The sequence below is a fragment of the Sus scrofa genome, chromosome 18 (assembly GCF_054392235.1).
Source record: "Sus scrofa isolate SSC_HxYL_T2T_F1_AM1 chromosome 18, Sscrofa_HxYL_maternal_Yorkshire_Landrace_v2.0, whole genome shotgun sequence".
Taxonomy (NCBI): Eukaryota; Metazoa; Chordata; class Mammalia; order Artiodactyla; family Suidae; genus Sus; species Sus scrofa.
The window spans coordinates 26,622,550-26,638,924 of record NC_139400.1 but is presented as its reverse complement, the minus strand read 5'-3'; the positions used below and the strand labels follow the sequence as shown (position 1 = coordinate 26,638,924).

Below are 16,375 nucleotides of genomic sequence, written 5' to 3'. Positions count from 1 at the left end.
GAGCAGAGAGAAAGTTTCACAAAAAGTTAGGATGAGCTTGGCTTTCAGCTGCTTACACGAACTCTGACTTATGTTGAGGGGCGGATCTTCTTGTCTCTGGCCTCTTTCATGACTCCTGCCGGCTTCCCTACTCATAATTTCCAAGGCCTCTGCCCATTCTCCATCTCCAGGATGCCTGTCCTGGATCTTTCCCCCACAGAGCCCTAGTGCTAATTTGGCTGGAATTGACAGAACACAAATTCCTCCTAAGAAATTAGGTGATTCCTTCTCAGGCAAGGGCTATCCTCTCAATACTGCATTTGCATCTTAATAAGGGCATTCAAAACCAAAAAGTTAAGAAACTCAAAGGAGTGAATATCTAGGGGTAGAATTTCTGTCTCATTTACACCAAGAGATTGGTAGGAGATTGTAGACCTCCCCACATTTGTGTATGCATCTAAAACTGGCCCAGGAGTTGCCGTTGTAGCCCAGTGGAAACAAATCTGACTAGCATCCACAAGGACACAGGTTGGATCCCTGGCCTCGCTCAGTGGGTTAAGGATCCAGCCTTGCCATGAGCTTCAGTGTAGGTCACAGACACAGCTAGGATCCTGTGTTGCTGTGGCTGTGGCGTAGGCCAGCAGCTGCAGCTCAGATTAGATCCCTAGCCTGGGAATTGCCACATGCCACAGGCGTGGCCCTAAGGACAAAAAATTAATTTAAAAATAAATAAATAAAACTGGCCGTATTGTCAATGTCAGGTCCACAGACATTCTCAGATCCAGAGTAAAAACATTCACTTTGGTGCAACAGCTATTTCTCTCTGAGTTTATTTTTAGGACTCATCAAATCCTAAGACCCAGATCAGGACATGCTAATAAGCTCAGTTTACTGGCAACTATAGCAGGGTCCTTTGTCAAATGGGGTATTTCCTCTGACGTCACTGGACTACTCATCAGCTCCAAGGTGGGACTTTGCCAGGAAAACCTGAATCGAAGAGGAGGCTTGGCTTTCGGGGAAGAGGGCCTGTGTCCTGGCAGAGGGTGTGTCTGCTCCAGGCAGTCCTCTCAGGGTCGCTGACTCTCTGGGTTAAGGCACTTTGACCCAAGAGGGAAAAAAAAGGTGTAAAGAGCAGGGGCTACAGCAGTAAGCTCTTACAGGACGGGACTTGTGAACTGGTAGGATGGTGATGGCCTCAGCTCTACCCACCTCAGCTGGCAGAGGCCTAAGCTGTCTTCCCTGCCCACCCCTCCTGCTGTCTCCCCCCCACCCCCGTTTCTCCCCCTATTCTGAAGAACAGCTGCCTAGGTGACACTTTTTATTTCCAAAACCTTCTTTGTAGTTCTTCCTTGACTCCGTTCTCAAAATATTCCCTCTCTTCCTCCTTCAATGCCAGACTGTTGGCATCTGTCTCTCCGTCTTGTGCAGACTGCCATCTCTGGCTCACCACGTTTTATAATTGCCTCTGGTTAAAGTTTAAATAGATGGGTTTCAGCCCAAGAGAAAAATGTAAACAAGACCTTTCTGCAGTCTTTCAGAACTGCTGACTTCCAGTGCTTTTGAATTCTGTGCTAGGAAATTCATTCAGCTCCTCCCTAACTGAGGAACTGAGAACCGCCACTGGGCTTTCAGAGACGGGAGAGGCACTTTGAAACCATTGAGAGGCTTTTAGATGATCTACTCTTTTCCTTTTAACTCAATTAAGCCATCAGGATCCAGTTCCCATTCTAGGCTGTTTGTCTGGTGTCCTGAGGTGATAGGAGAGTTAAGCAATCTTCACGAACTGGCTTCTGAAGAAAGGGAGGAAATGAAGGGAATTTTCATTTCTTTGCTGGAATTTTTTCTTTGTGGGGGAAGAAGGAGAGTTGTATTTGTTGCCCCAAGTCTTTTTGTTCATGAGGTAGTCTTATGCATGCATCAGGAGAATGGGACCATTCTTGGCCAATGCAGAAGAAAGAGGGCAGGGGGGGTTTGAGCCAGTGATCCAGGCATATATCCCTTCATTTGCTCTTTCCTCAGAGGTAAATAGGCTATTTTGTTGCATCTTTATCAAGACTATTGATTTTCTAAGTGTTTCTGCTTTATGTGCTTTGTGTACTTGTGATTTGGTGTCAGGATGGATTCAGTGATACTTTCGGATGTTTTAGTCAAGGATTGGTTGGATCCTTGACTTCTACTCAAAAACGTTTAATAACTCCTCATTTCAAGTTCAGGCTCCTATTCAAAGCCTTCCATGGTCTGGCTCCAACCTACTTTCACCCTCCACTATTCCAGTCGTACCCTGACCTCACTGAACTTTCTACCCTGCTCCCTGCTCCTTCCTTACTCTGCAATGTCCCAGTGCTGCAGAGCCCTCCCCAGCCTCCTCAAAGTGCCATCTTCCTCTGTTCCATGGAACATTCCGTGTCCTCCATGCACAACCAGAACCAACACTCCTTCCCGCAGTGCTCACGCAGCCCCTCATAGGAGGCCTTATTGCTCAGCCCATGTTGATCTGTCAGCTTCCTGCTCTAGCTACTCAGCTCTTAAGTGGAGGATGGTTTATTACATCCCCCACACTGCCCTGCCTCCTGCATGGCCCATTGTCAGTGCTCAACACATCATCAATTTTTCATAATCAATCTTTCACAATCAATCAATTTTTCAACCTTTCTGAAAACTTAATGTCAATATTTAAAAAATTGCTCTTGAGAGGAACCAACGGTAGTGAAGAAAGGATTCTGGAGTCAGACAGATTTGGGTTCTAATTTAAGCTCCGCTGAGTATTAGTACTAAGGTGGTGTCCCCATTTTTTATTTGTTCCAAGCCTCACTCGCTTTGAAAAAATGAAGACAGTAAGATCTCTTTTGTGAGGAGTTCCCGCTGTGGTGCAATGGGATTGGCGGTGTCTTGGGAGCCCTGGGACACAGGTTCCATCCCCTGCCCTGTGCGGTGGGTTAGGGATCCAGTGTTGCCCTAGGCGAGGCTTAGGTCGAAACTGTGGCTCCAATCTGCTCCCTGGCCCGGGAACTCCATATGCCATAGGGCAGCCGAAAAAGAAAAAAGATCTCTTTGTGAGACTTAAAATGAGATCATACAAGTAAAGAACCCAACACAGTTCTGTCTTATCCTTAGGTTACAACTTTTTAAATGCTGCAACGTTTTACTCTGGAACATGAACATTATAATCAATTTAACATATATGGGCCACATTTTCCCATTGCTAACACAGCCTTCCTTGACACGGCAGTTTCTTCTCATTTGCACTTGCAAGTTTTTCAAAGGCTTATCTTCTAAGTAGGATTGGATGGATCTATCGGTCACCTGAAGCGATCCCAGTGATGGGACGATGATGAGGCACCTGTTCTGCTTGTTGCCGAGTTCCTTTCCCATGCGGAGGGTCATCCTCACAGCATCACACTGGCCTCTTCACTCCCACTGCTGACTTTAAAGAGGAAAGGAGACACCATTAGGACACCCTTCTCTTTCCCCCTCCACCAGAAGTCAGTGGCTACTTTCACTCATGGGAGAAGAGCAGTGGACTCCATTCATCCGGCCAACATTTATGGATTACCTGCTCTGTGCCAGGTACTCAGGTAAAAGATGAATCAGCCAAGCTCCCTGCCTTTAAAAGTTTCAATCTAATGGGTTTGGGGGTGGGGCAGATAAGCATTTAACTAAACAAGGATTGTATGGGAACAGAGGAACGGACAGTCAGCCAGTCAGGAAAATCTACACAAAGAGGTACTACTTGAAATACCTGTACCTGGCTGTTAACAGACAAGAAGAGCACAGCACTTCAGGTAGAGGAGCCCCAATTCTCCCTCTGATCACTCTACGCAGCCTGATGCACCTGGCTCTACCATCTCTGCCCTGTACAGCCGCCTTCTCCTGTGTCTAGACAACTTAAATTCTTCCTTGGCAGCAGCAGCAGCAACATTAGTGCTGGTTCCAATCAGGGAACTGACATTGGAAGCTCTGCTGCTGCTTTAGTTGCCAAGGCCAGAAAACTGCTAGAGTGGCCTGAGCTCCCTGGGGGAGGACAGAGGAGTTGAACATGCGTGTGCATACCTGTGTCTGTGTATGTATGAGTTTGAGAGGGGGTGTGTGTTGGGGGCGGGGGTGGGGGTGGGGGCGCAGTGTCCATCTGGATGGCCGGCTAGATGTTTATCTGCGGGTGTTGCCACAGAAAACAGAAGTGGGTATTCAGGGAACAAAGCGACAGCTTAGGATCTCAAAGCGACTGCTCAGAGAAGGAAGAGGTTGAAATAACCTCGACCTAAACAGAATGAAACAGAGAAGGAAGTTACATCAGAAGAGGAAGAGTGCTGACATCATGCTGAATAGCCATAGATGTCACAAAATAAAAGCAAAATGTGGATTCTTATTTTACCTAGTCAAATACTACTATAATGTTTTCTTTTTACAGCATTATTAAAATGACTGAAATAATATTTAGGACAGCAATCCTGAAGAACACAGAAAAACACAAACCAAAAGTGCTGAAATTTTAAAAAGTTACATTCATCATACCTATTTTTTTGGATCAGTGATTGATTTTAACTTTGCTTTCTATATATGAATTGTTTTCTCCCTCCATCACTTAAAAAATATTAAAACAAGTTCTGAGATTGCCTTACCGAAGAACATTTCAACAGTCTCCTTTTCTGTTAGCACAAATTAAGACATTTTGATAGATACTCTAATAATAGTGAGGTGATTAAAGAGGTCAGAGCAAGAAATATAGATCTCAAGTATGTTATTAAGTTTTTTCATTTCATTCATGTAGAAATGTTAGTCTCATTACCAAAAAGAAATGCAAGAGTAGTTTTTCTTTTGATTAGATTCTTGTAACACAAATGAAAAATTTATAGGATTGGCTTTAGGTGAGGGGGTTTAGAAAAAGTTAATGTAACACTGAAATAAGCTTGGCATTGGATCGCATATGAGTCTTTTGAATTTATTACTTTATAAGTACAGGAATTGGCTTTACACCACCTTCTTAGAATTATAATGGCTTCACGTGATTAATTGATTTGCCAGTCTCACAAACAGTTAAGAGCATATGGAGAGGAACAAATTACTATGTATAAAATAACGAAGCTACAAAGGATATATAGTACAACATAAGGAATATAGCCAATATTTTATAATAACTATAAATGGTATATAATCTTTAAAAATTGTGATTCACTATGTTGTACACTTAGATAATATCAAACATCAGCTATACCTCCAAAAAAAAAAAAAAAAAGCATATGGAGTTTTGGAAAGTGAACTAAAAAGTTTTGTGTACTTTGGTTACAGTACAAAACAGTACTTCCCAACTGGATGAACTATAAATCTATATACTAGTTTACCAAGTAACTAGTGAATGGATTTGGGGTGAACAAAGTTGAGAGAAATTGACTAGGGAGAGAAAAGCACTTGGAAACAAAGAAGCGAAGCAAATAAGTCTGATGGTCCCTTTGTTTGCACACAGTAGGTAATTGGTAAATAACTTTTGAAGGAAAGAAAGCACAAAATGAGTGAATAAGTTGTAAATATGGCAGTTCCCGCCATGGTGCAGTGGGTTAAGAATCTGACTGCAGTGGCTTGGCTTGCTGTAGATGCACAGGTTCAATCCCCAGCTGGGCACAGTGGGTTAAAAAGGATCAGCATTGCCACAGCTATAGCTCAGTTGCCTGGCCCAGGAACTTCCATACATTGGAAGCCATTAAAAAAAAATTTTTTTTTAAGCCAAAACAAATAAATAAATAGTAATATGAAGAAGGTAGCATAAACAGCTGATTCAAAATGAAGTTTAAATTCTGCTTTGTGACAGGGTTAGAACATATGTCCCCTATGATGCCTGCCTTGGTGATATATAAAAATGTATAATTTTCAGAAGCTATGAGACCCTTGAAAATGAGAACATCTAAAAATTAGGTATGGGAGAAATAGAAATCAATGCAAATTTAAATTTCTATATTTTCTGAATATTTTTTCAAGTCTAAATTCAGTGTTACTTCAGAACATAATAATGTATTATGTATAAATTGGTTTATTTACCAAACCACTACATATTTGAAATATAATTTATTCAAATAATATATGTTTATGAATTGACAGTGTTTTTTTCTTTTATAAACAAATTTACTGATGGAGTTACAAGCTGATATCAAATATAATTTAGCTTTTTCAATTGAGAAGAAACCAGTCAAAAGTTAGGAAAGGAAAAGAAGAAACCATAAGCACCACAGAATGTTATATTTCTTTTTCTAGACCACTGCTTTTCATCTTTTTTTGTTTGGTTGTTTTTTTGTCTTTTTAGGGCCGCACCCAAGGCATATGGAGGTTCCCAGGCTAGGGGTTGAATGAGAACTGTAGCCTACACCACAGCCACAGCAAAGCAAGATCCGAGCTGCATCTGCAAACTACACCACAACTCACGGCAACACTGGACCCTTAACCCACCGAACTAGGCCAGGGATGGAACCAGCATCTTCATGGATATTAGTCGGATTCATTTCCCCTAAGCAACAACGGGAACTCCCGGAGTTTATTTTCAGAGAATAATCTAAGGGTTACAGAGAGAGGGAGAATAAAGTAAACAAAATTCATTTGCAGCTTTCTAAAAACAGAAGTATAGTTGACTTACAATTTTAGTTTTAGGTGTACTGAATTGTGATTCAGTATCATTACAGATTGTGCTCCTTTAAAAGCTATTACAAGATGATAGCTATTGACTGTAAATTTTTTCCAAGCATCTACATTTTTGTTTAGTGAGTGAATGCCCCCCCCACCCCCCAGTTTGTCAGTTCCCTGCTTTCTGAGCTTCCACATCTCCAGGGGCCTTCCATCTGGATGCCTTTTCCTGACTCAGAACTTGCTGAGGCTCTCAAGGCCCACCCCAGAGAAGTCTCATAAACTCCCTACCCCAACTTATGCTCTGGGAAGAATGTCCTTTCTCATGGTGTACCCGAGGAATGGGAGAGAGAGAAGAGGATGCCAAGTTGTGTTTTACATTTTAAATCCATAGATCTTTTCTTCAACAAGTGGCAGGCCATTTTTAATTCCTGCTCCTCAGTACTGAAGAATTTAACATCGCTTGGTGATCCAAGGAACTTTTGCTCTTTGCCCGAAGTACCTCTTACTCCCAAAGCAATATCCCCTCCTCCAAGAAATGCTGTCATGTCAGGCTGCACTGCCCTTGAACCAGACAACTTTCTCTGCTTGTCTTTATCTGTCTAAATAAAGCTAACCTACATTTGCTGTCTAATTCATTCAGATGCTTGCTGATGCTATTTAAAGCATCCCTCAAGGCTCCGTGGAAAACAAGATGCATTATCTCCAGTAGGAAACCTTTAGGTTTGTTGGTCATTTAAGGAATTCAAGAATCGAAAGAATCCATTCAGTCTTCAGTCGTTCAGATGTAGAGGACAAAGGAGCTTTTCCAGTTTTTTATTCCAGGAAGTCTTCTTTGATTATACACTGCTGGGATCAGTTGATAGCAAGAGAAGAAGCTAGAAAGTTAATCTCTGCCTCTTCTGTGTGTGTGTGTGCACACACGTGTGCGCACACGTGCGCACGCATGCATGTGCATGGTGTGTGTGTCTGTGTGACACGCTACTTGTCTCTAGGCTTCATGAAATATGCCCAACAGAATGTATTTTTCATTCTGGACTCTGGTAAATTTTTAGTCCTTTGTGAGTTTACTTTCCCCTCTCAGGGAACAAATGTGAAAGATCAAAAGGTGATGTCAGCTTAGTAAACAGACTTTTGAGTTTCAACTTGTCTCCACCTCTCCCTCTATAGCCTCCAAGCAATATTTCATTAGAGAATCCTGGTACTCATACATTCCAGAAAAAACAGGAGATTCTAAACAGGGAAAGAAACAACATATCGGGGTTGTAAATAGGACTCCACTGTGCATTTCTGTAGGACTGAGAGTTCAGAGAGGTTTCAAATCTGTTGCTTGTTTTTTCACATGTGTTATTTCTGTCAGTCTGTCAGCCTGCTTGGTGGGAGGGAGAGCTGGTACAATGGGATGGTTTTAACCACCAGTGCTCGGCTTAAGCCCATGCTTTTATCAGCATCCACTTGTTCAGCCACGATTCTGTGACGTCCATTGCAGTGAGTGAGTCAGAAGCCACAAGCTAACAGGTCTATTCCTTCCCGCCGTCACCTAGGAAACCAGTGCATCATCCACAGGAAATGCAGGCCCCAACGGGGAGTGTGCCCAGATCGGGTTATAAAGCTGGCAATGAGTTTTTCAAAAGAGGTCAAATAATAATAAGTAGACTCTTGGTCTAGGGTAGGAAGTGGATCGAGCCTCTTAGGCATAGATCGAGGACTGTCAGGCAGAAATACCAGGAAGAATTAGTCAGCTAAAATTATAAAAGATGTGTATTTTATAAGAAATTGGCCAAGGGTAAGGAGTATGGAGATATGGTTTGATTCCCCCAGAGAGCAAATGCATTTATTTGCCCATTCCTGAAAGAGATTTATTTTTTTCTGTTTTTGTGTGTGTGCGTGTGTGTGTGCCTTTTTTTTTTTTTTTTTTTTTTTTTGGTACGTTTAGACAGTGTCTGAAGTGAGATGAGGAAATTGATAAGACATCAAACCAGGCTTTCTGCTGAGTGAAATGTATACCCCCTTTTTCATGGTCTCTCTCCCTTGGGTTAAAGTAGTGATGGAGAATTCCTTCAGAGAAAACCATACCCTGCTTCACCTCAGGCTCTCACCGATTTTTTTCCTGCCTATTCCTTATTTTCTCCCTCCTTGACCACTATGGTTCAGCAGTCCAGTGCCTTAGTATATATATACAATCTACCACAAACCATCCACCTCTCTGTGAATATAAGCTTAAAATAGCTGAGAAAAATTACCTGTGGAGTTTCATGTTGTCTGACAAGCTTAATGTTTCTAGGCAGATAACTGATACTGCTATGGATGAAAGAGTCTATGTAAAAGTACAATGTGAGCTCTCCCAGAACTTCCTGTTTTAGACTCAAAGAATATTAGAGCAGGAGAGAAAAACAACTCAGAAATCATCTGGTCCAACCTTCTCATTTTTCACATGAGAAATGAGTCCCAGAGAGGTGATTTGTCTAAGGTCATCTAACAAATTAGTACGTATGTTGGGGGCCAGAAGAGGAGAGAAAAGAGGTAGGAATTTTGACCACAAGAACAAAATGAGTCATTAGGTGGTATGGCCATCTAAGAGCCTGTTATAATATTAATCTGCATTAATTGAAGTATGGAGTCCTAAGAGAGCTAATTGGTACCCTCAACGGCAGGTCAGTTTGCCAAGAATATGACATTTTGTCCTGAGTATCCACTGAATGGGGACCAATGATAGACCCAAATGTGTCCAGAGGAGGGTAAAGATGGTGATAAGAGCTTTAGTAACTACAGCCTAAAGAGGACAACTTAAAACATTAGACCATTTCAGAGTTCCCTGGGGGCTCAGCTGGTTAAGGATCCGTCATTGTCACTGCTGCTGTGGTTCAGAGTTCAATCCTTGGCCCAGGAACTTCCACATGTCCCAGGCACAGCCAAAAACAAATAAAATAACAACAAAAAATTAGACTGTCTAGCTTGGAAACCAGAGAGTTTGTCACAGGGAGCATGGGAAGAGGTATTATCAAATAATTCAAAGAACAGGACTTGTCTTGAAGAGGACTTATTTCGTGTGTCTGAAAAGGACAATCCCAAATTGGTACCAGTTAGAAGGTGATAGATTTTAATTCTATATAAGTAATTTTCCAATAATTCAAGCTCATCAAAATATATTAAACTGATGGATGGGATAGTGAATTAATTATCTCCAGAGGTGTTCAAATACGCATTCATCCAAATACATTTATTGAGTGCCTGTCATATGCCAGTCACTGGACTAGAAGGACTTTGAGGTTGTCATCTGTGTTAAGGAAATAATAACTGCTGTATTAATCTCTATGTCAAACCTACAACTGTCTTAAGGCTCAGACATGACAAGAAATTTATTTCTCACTCATATAACATCTGAAATGAGTGCTCCTGAGGTGGGAGGCTCTTTTCCAAGTGGTGGGCCAAGGAACCAGGCCGTTCCATCTCATAATCCTGCCGTCTTCGACATGCTGCTTATGAGGCTGCTTTAGGCATTGCTATTCTGCTGACGGGGAAAGAACATGGAAGATTGCATGGGGAGGTTTTTAAGGGCTGGACTAGAAGGTACACTCAGCTCTGCTCACATCCTTTCTATAAAGTAGTTCAGTTACATGGCCACACCCAGGTGCAAGGAAGGCTTATGTCCTGTGCCCAAGAAAAAGAGGAAATGGATTTGGTGACTGACTAGCAAATTTTCTCCCATCCTGTCCAACTCTGAGCCTCTATAATTACAGTGACAGAATTGAGAGAGGAATTTAAGAATTCTTCTTGTTTAATTCTGTTTTTCTTTTTAGTCATGCCTGTACCATATGAGTTCCTGGGCCAGGAATCGAACCCATGCTACAGCAGCAACCCAAGCCACTACAGTGACCATGCTGGATCCTTAACCTACTGTACCACAGTAGGAACTCCAAATTTTTCTTGTTTAATGATAATATCACGTTTCATGTTTACATTAAATGCCTTCCTACTGAAGGGCTTCTGTTAAAAATATATTGTTAGGTTAAAAGAAGCAAGGTAGAGAACAATGTATATAGTATGCTAATTTGGAGAATGAAAAGAGGGATGACAATGACAATATTTATTTATATTTGCTTGCATGTATGTGCAGAAACACTGGAAAGATGCATAAGAAACCATAAGGACCAGGGTGTGGGCAGAGGGAGGATGGAGACATCGCTGGGAGTGAGGGTCTCTGTGTTCGCTTTTAAATATTGTTTAATTAATTAATTATAAAACAATATAATTTTTAAAACATCCTTCTGTTGGAGAAGGGTTGTTCTCTGACTGATCGCTTTTTTTGTTTTCAAGCAAAGAAACTAAGAAAAGGACTATTTGGAAAGGTGAGCAGGATATAACTTATGAACCTGAAGTAGCAACAGTGATGACTATGGTGTCTCTCCTGTTGTAATGGGCTTATACTGGATCAGTGAACTTTTGCAAAAGAAAATAAAAGAATAGTAGCACAACACCTTAGTTTTATGGATTTACCTAAAAGTCTCAGAAATATCTTTATTTTTTATTTTTTAACTTTTTTTGTCTTTTTGCCATTTTCTTGGGCCGCTCTCATGGCACATGGAGGTTCCCAGGCTAGGGGTCGAATCAGAGCTGTAGCCGCCAGCCTACGCCAGAGCCACAGCAACGTGGGATCTGAGCCGCGTCTGCGACCTACACCACAGCTCACAGCAACACCGAATTGTTAACCCACTGAGCAAGGGCAGGGATCGAACCCGCAACCTCATGGTTCCTAGTCGGATTTGTTAACCACTGCGCCACGACAGGAACTCCATCTTTGTTTATTTTTATAACATTCCTAATAACTATGACACAAAAGAGATAAAATAATTACTTATTTCGTAAGATACTATCAGGGTCCAGAATAGGGATTTATTTGTCTACAAATTCATGTTAGACTTGCAGGCCAATCCTCTTGATTTCTTGTTAGCATCAACATTGGAAGTATGTGATAAAAATCCTTTATGTTTTACAGCATTTTCACAAATATTTTCTTATTTAGTTTTCCCATCAACCATGTGAATTAACGTGTAAATGGCATTACCTTTATTTCATTTATGTATTTATTTATTTATTTTTTGTCTCTTTAGGGCCACACCTACTGCATATGGAGGTTCCCAGGCTGGGGGTCTAATCGGAGCTGTAGCTACAGGCCTACACTATAGCAACACAGGATCTGAGCTGTATTTGCAACATACACCACAGCTCATGGCAATGCCAGATCCTTAACCCACTGCGTGAGGCCAGGGATCGAACCTGCAACCTCATGGTTCGCAGTCAGATTCGTTTCTGCTGCACCACAATGGGAACTCCTGGTGTTATCTTTAGAGAGGAAAAACAATGGTGATGACTATTATAAAGTTAAAAGGCTAACAAAAATTCGTTGGTGGGAACTATCCTTAATATATAAAGAATGATTACAAATCACTAATTAAAAGGAAGTATTCCAATAGAAAAACTGACGGAGTTCCTATTGTGGCTCAGCAGTAACCACCCTGATGAATATCCATGAGGATGTGGATACAATCCCTGGCCTCATTCAGTGGGTTAAGGATCTGGCATTGCCACAAGCTGCAACGTAGATCATAGATACAGCTTGGATCTGGCATTGCTATGGCTGTGGTGTGGGCTGGCAGGTGCAGCTCCCATTTGACCCCTAGCCTGGGAACATCCATATGCTGCAGATATGGCCCTAAAAAGGGGAAAAAGAAAAAGTGGCAAAAGACATGCATTAAAAAGCATAGAGAGATCTTGATAATAAATATTTTTTCTCCTCAAACTGAATAGAGATGAAAGAAAAATAGCATTTAGTACTGACAAAGGTACATGGAATCAAGAACACAGACATTTTCATGGAAGTGATTTCAGTTTTAGAAACATATTAAAACTACTAACATTCATAATACTATGACCTAGTAACTTTGTTTTACTAATTTATCCTAATGAAATAACCAAAGAAATATAGCAATTAATGTCTAATGATATTAATATCATAGCATTCTTATGAATCCAGCAAAAGGTGGATCAAATGATAGTAAATAAATGGAGTACCAAGCTGCTATTAAAAGACCATGTTAAAGAATTAGCTAAAAGCTAAAGGAAAATCCCACTATCCAACTTTAAATAAAAAAAAAGATGCAAAAATGTACAGAGGAATGTATATTCACATTTATATAATTTACAAACACGTGAATTCTGAAAAAAACTGTTAATAAGACAAAACTGGCTACTAGTGTTTAAAGCTTAGGAAAACATATTTCTACCAAAATGGGGTTTGATGATCCTTTAACGTTTTAAAACTAGACAGCATCTTAATCTCCTTGCTGATAGCTATTCTACTGGGCTTCTGTATCCAATTTAGATCAGTCCTTATAAAGTGAAAGGTGGACAAGGCACTCTTTGGTGGGCTTTGCAAGTGTCATAAGGAACTCCTCAGCAGCTTCCAATGGGGAATTTTTTTTTTTTTGTCTTTTGTCTTTTTAGGGCCGCACCCGCGGCATATGGAAGCTCCCAGGCTAGGGGTCTAATTGGAGCTACAGCTGCCAGCCACAGCCACAGCAATACAAGATCTGAGCTGCGTCTTCCAACTACAGCTCACGGCTGAATCCTTAACCCACTGAGTGGGGGCCAGGGGTCAGACCCGCAACCTCACGGTTACTAGTCGGGTTCGTTAACCACTGAACCATGACGGGAACTCCATGGGGGAATTTAATGTTGCACAGATCTCGAATCTACGTAGTTATCACTGGTTTTCAGCAAAGATTCCGGAATGAGAACTTTTACCACACCTGGCTTTTAAATGCTTGACTATATTTTTAGTTCTTACCTGAATTAATATTTGGGTTATAGCCATTCAAAGCTGATACCCAGTCTCTAATCACACATTCCAAACTCTTTCCGTTTCTTGGGTTACTTGTCCTCATTTCTTGCTGATTGATGTTCACGGCACAGACTGAGCCAGGATTTTTCATGTTTTGAATATTTCTTTATCTTTCAGAATCGCCCCTATTAACTAATGGTCCATCTCATTTCATCTCATACACATGCAACACCGGTGATTTTTCTTACCATTCATGACATTCACTTTGTTCATCTCTTTCATTTTCATCATAATCATAAGTTTCTTCTTAATTAATAGCACATTCAACATCCTCATTGCTTTTGCAAGTGTCAGACATACTGGACTTAATAATGTTGCAAATCACCCCAAATTAAATACAGTAAACCTGCTGGTTATAGAAAACTAGTTGGTCAAGACAAAAACAACTACATCCAACTGTTGTTGCTACCTGTTGGAGGCAGGCAAAGTTGAACATTTTTGCCTTTGGAGCAAATTTTTTTCATCTTAGTGAAGGTTCACAGGTGGCCAAGCTAGCAAAGAACCTCCGACGCTTTCACCATTGTGCCATTCTGGTGAAGTACATTTGTGACAGTAACCATCAAATTACACTTAAGTATGTAATTAACCCATATTTATCCTTAGATAGCTGAGTTGGTTTTCATTGTCTTAATGAGCTTGAGATCATGGGTTTGAGCTCTGTGTGGGTTACTTAGTACACAGGGAAAAACCATGTTACTCAAGCAGTCTATACGTACATCCAGCCTTCTCACAAATGCATGTTATGGTGTGTGGTGGGACATATCATTTCAGTGCGGTCCATATAGGACACTGCAGTTATGATCCTTCATAACAATAATTGACTTTGGAATCTTCAAACACAAAACCTCATTTATCCATTAGTAAGAGAGAAGATGCTTCAGTTGTATGTTTTCAAATTTAAAAAAAAAATCTATCTATAAGCACAGGTTGGATCACAGTGTTCTTCAGATGTAAAATACTAAAGAAAGAGGCTTATTTTTCTCAGTGAGATCCTTAGAAAAATAGAGAGTGGTATCTGATTTACCTCTACTCCCCAGGAACTTGATGACAATTAATTCCTATTGAGTTAGTATTCTGAGATTTGCCAAAGAGCAGGTCAATGTCACCAAAGAATGTTTCGTATTTGTCTAAGCAGAGAAAGCTACTGATTCACAAAGCAGTTCTTGGCCTTAAATGCAATTTTCTCCCTCTGTTTTTAGGATCTGCTCCTCCCTTCAATGCCAGAGCTGCAGGCTGCTCTCTAAATAACACTGCATCCCTGGCCTCCCAGCTCCTATTTGAACATTTCGGCAGGGCTCCTTTGAGGTCTGCCCCCCACTGCCTTCCATCTCCTAGGCTTGTCTGAGTCAGCTGTGAGTCACCTCACTCATTAGTGGAACTCAGAATGCTTCTCCGTCCTCTGGATTTTTGTCTCCCTTTCTGTAACTAGTTTTCTGGCAGCATAAGGTCTGTGGACAACCTTGAAGCTAGAAGGGGCTGGGTCACTATCAAATAAAAATGCTCAGTGGAGGAGCTCCCGTCGTGGCACAGTGGAAATGAATCTGACTAGGAACCATGAGGTTGTAGGTTCGATCCCTGGCCTCGCTCAGTGGATTAAGGATCTGGCGTTGCCGTAAGATGTGGTGTAGGTTGCAAACACAGCTCGGATCCAGCATTGCTGTGGCTCTGGCATAGGCTGGCGGCTACAGCTCTGATTCGACCCCTAGCCTGGGAAACTCCATATGCCATGGGTATAGCCCTAAAAGGACAAAAGATAAAAAAAAAAAAGCTCAGTGAAGAGGTTGGCAGACAGCAAACAGAACAAAAATGATGATGAAGATAACGACGATGATGGTGCACAGTTGCTGCAGGTGCACCTTAACTGGCCAAATTTGGTACCTTTGCCAGTATCAGCTTATAGGACAGCACAGGAGCCCTTAGTTCTTGGTCACTTCTTTCTCTTCCTCATCTCTTCTTTCCCTCCTCACCGTCACCTCCTCCACACACATGCCAGTATGGTACAAGGTGAAAGCTCAGGGACTCCACTCTCTGGAAAGGCAGGTAAAAGAGCAATGGCCTTACAGTGGTGGGCATTCTTTTCGCCAGCATTTTCAGACTTATTCTCATTTTTACTCTTTCAATTTTACATTTCCAATTCTTTCCTTTTTGGGAGAGGTGGACCAGAGAGGACAAAATAGAAGAATTTATGCCTGGCTGATGCTTCCTGGGCATATAAAGAAGCTTAGTGAAATGATACTAATAAGAAACTCTAAATTCACTGCAGACAATTTCAACACCAAAACACCATTATTAATTCATTAATCTTACTTAAAGCCCTTTGTGAAATGGTTAATACTTGACCCAACTGGATAGTGACTAGTTTTTGGTAAGTCAGATGATTAACTCTAGAAAAGAACGCCAGAGATCACCCTGTCCAGTCTTTCGTTCTGTCACCAGGCATTGACTGAGCACCTGCAATGAGCAGACCCTGAGCCAGGCCTCGAAAGGCAGGGCTTCTCAAGCTTCACAGTGCATGTGTGTCACCCAGGAAACTTGCTAAAAGGCAGATTCTGATTCAAGAGGACTGGAGTCAGGGCTCCAGGTTCCACATTTCCTTGAGCTCCCTGGAGACGTCCCTGCTACTGCTGCCCATTAACCACACTCTGAGGAGTAAGACTGCAGGGGCTCTGCACAAAGCCAGACAAGGCTTGACTCTGTCCCTGAGAGTCAACTGGGGGGCTCACAGGCTCTGGGATCCTGCACCATGCATCCCTTCTCCTCAGCTGCTGATAATTATCTGTGAGGCCCAGACAATGTTGGATCTATTCTTCTCAATGCTCTCGGATTTCTCATGTGGCTTTCTCATGTCATCACTTCCAGTGGAGAATATTAAAATTGCCAAATTGGGAC

The 16,375-nt window shown here is 41.6% G+C and overlaps 1 protein-coding gene and 1 long non-coding RNA gene across 22 annotated transcripts in view; one reads left to right on the top strand and one right to left on the bottom strand.

Annotated features, from left to right (window-relative positions):
• The window catches only part of MKLN1 (muskelin 1), a 335,895-nt gene that overhangs the window by 88,394 nt on the left and 231,126 nt on the right, over window positions 1-16,375 (top strand). The window lies entirely within an intron of this gene.
• Window positions 1-16,375, bottom strand: part of LOC106506781 (testis-specific gene 13 protein) — a 539,004-nt gene that overhangs the window by 464,978 nt on the left and 57,651 nt on the right. For 9 of the 15 annotated variants that reach the window (XR_014833866.1, XR_014833867.1, XR_014833856.1 and 6 more), the window contains exon 5: window positions 3,283-3,403. This is a non-coding gene — a long non-coding RNA (testis-specific gene 13 protein). Of the gene's footprint in view, window positions 1-552; window positions 3,404-6,414; window positions 6,518-11,068; window positions 11,182-12,285; window positions 15,515-16,375 lie in introns of those variants that run through there. The other 6 variants (XR_014833876.1, XR_014833872.1, XR_014833877.1 and 3 more) reach the window with 5 other exon arrangements.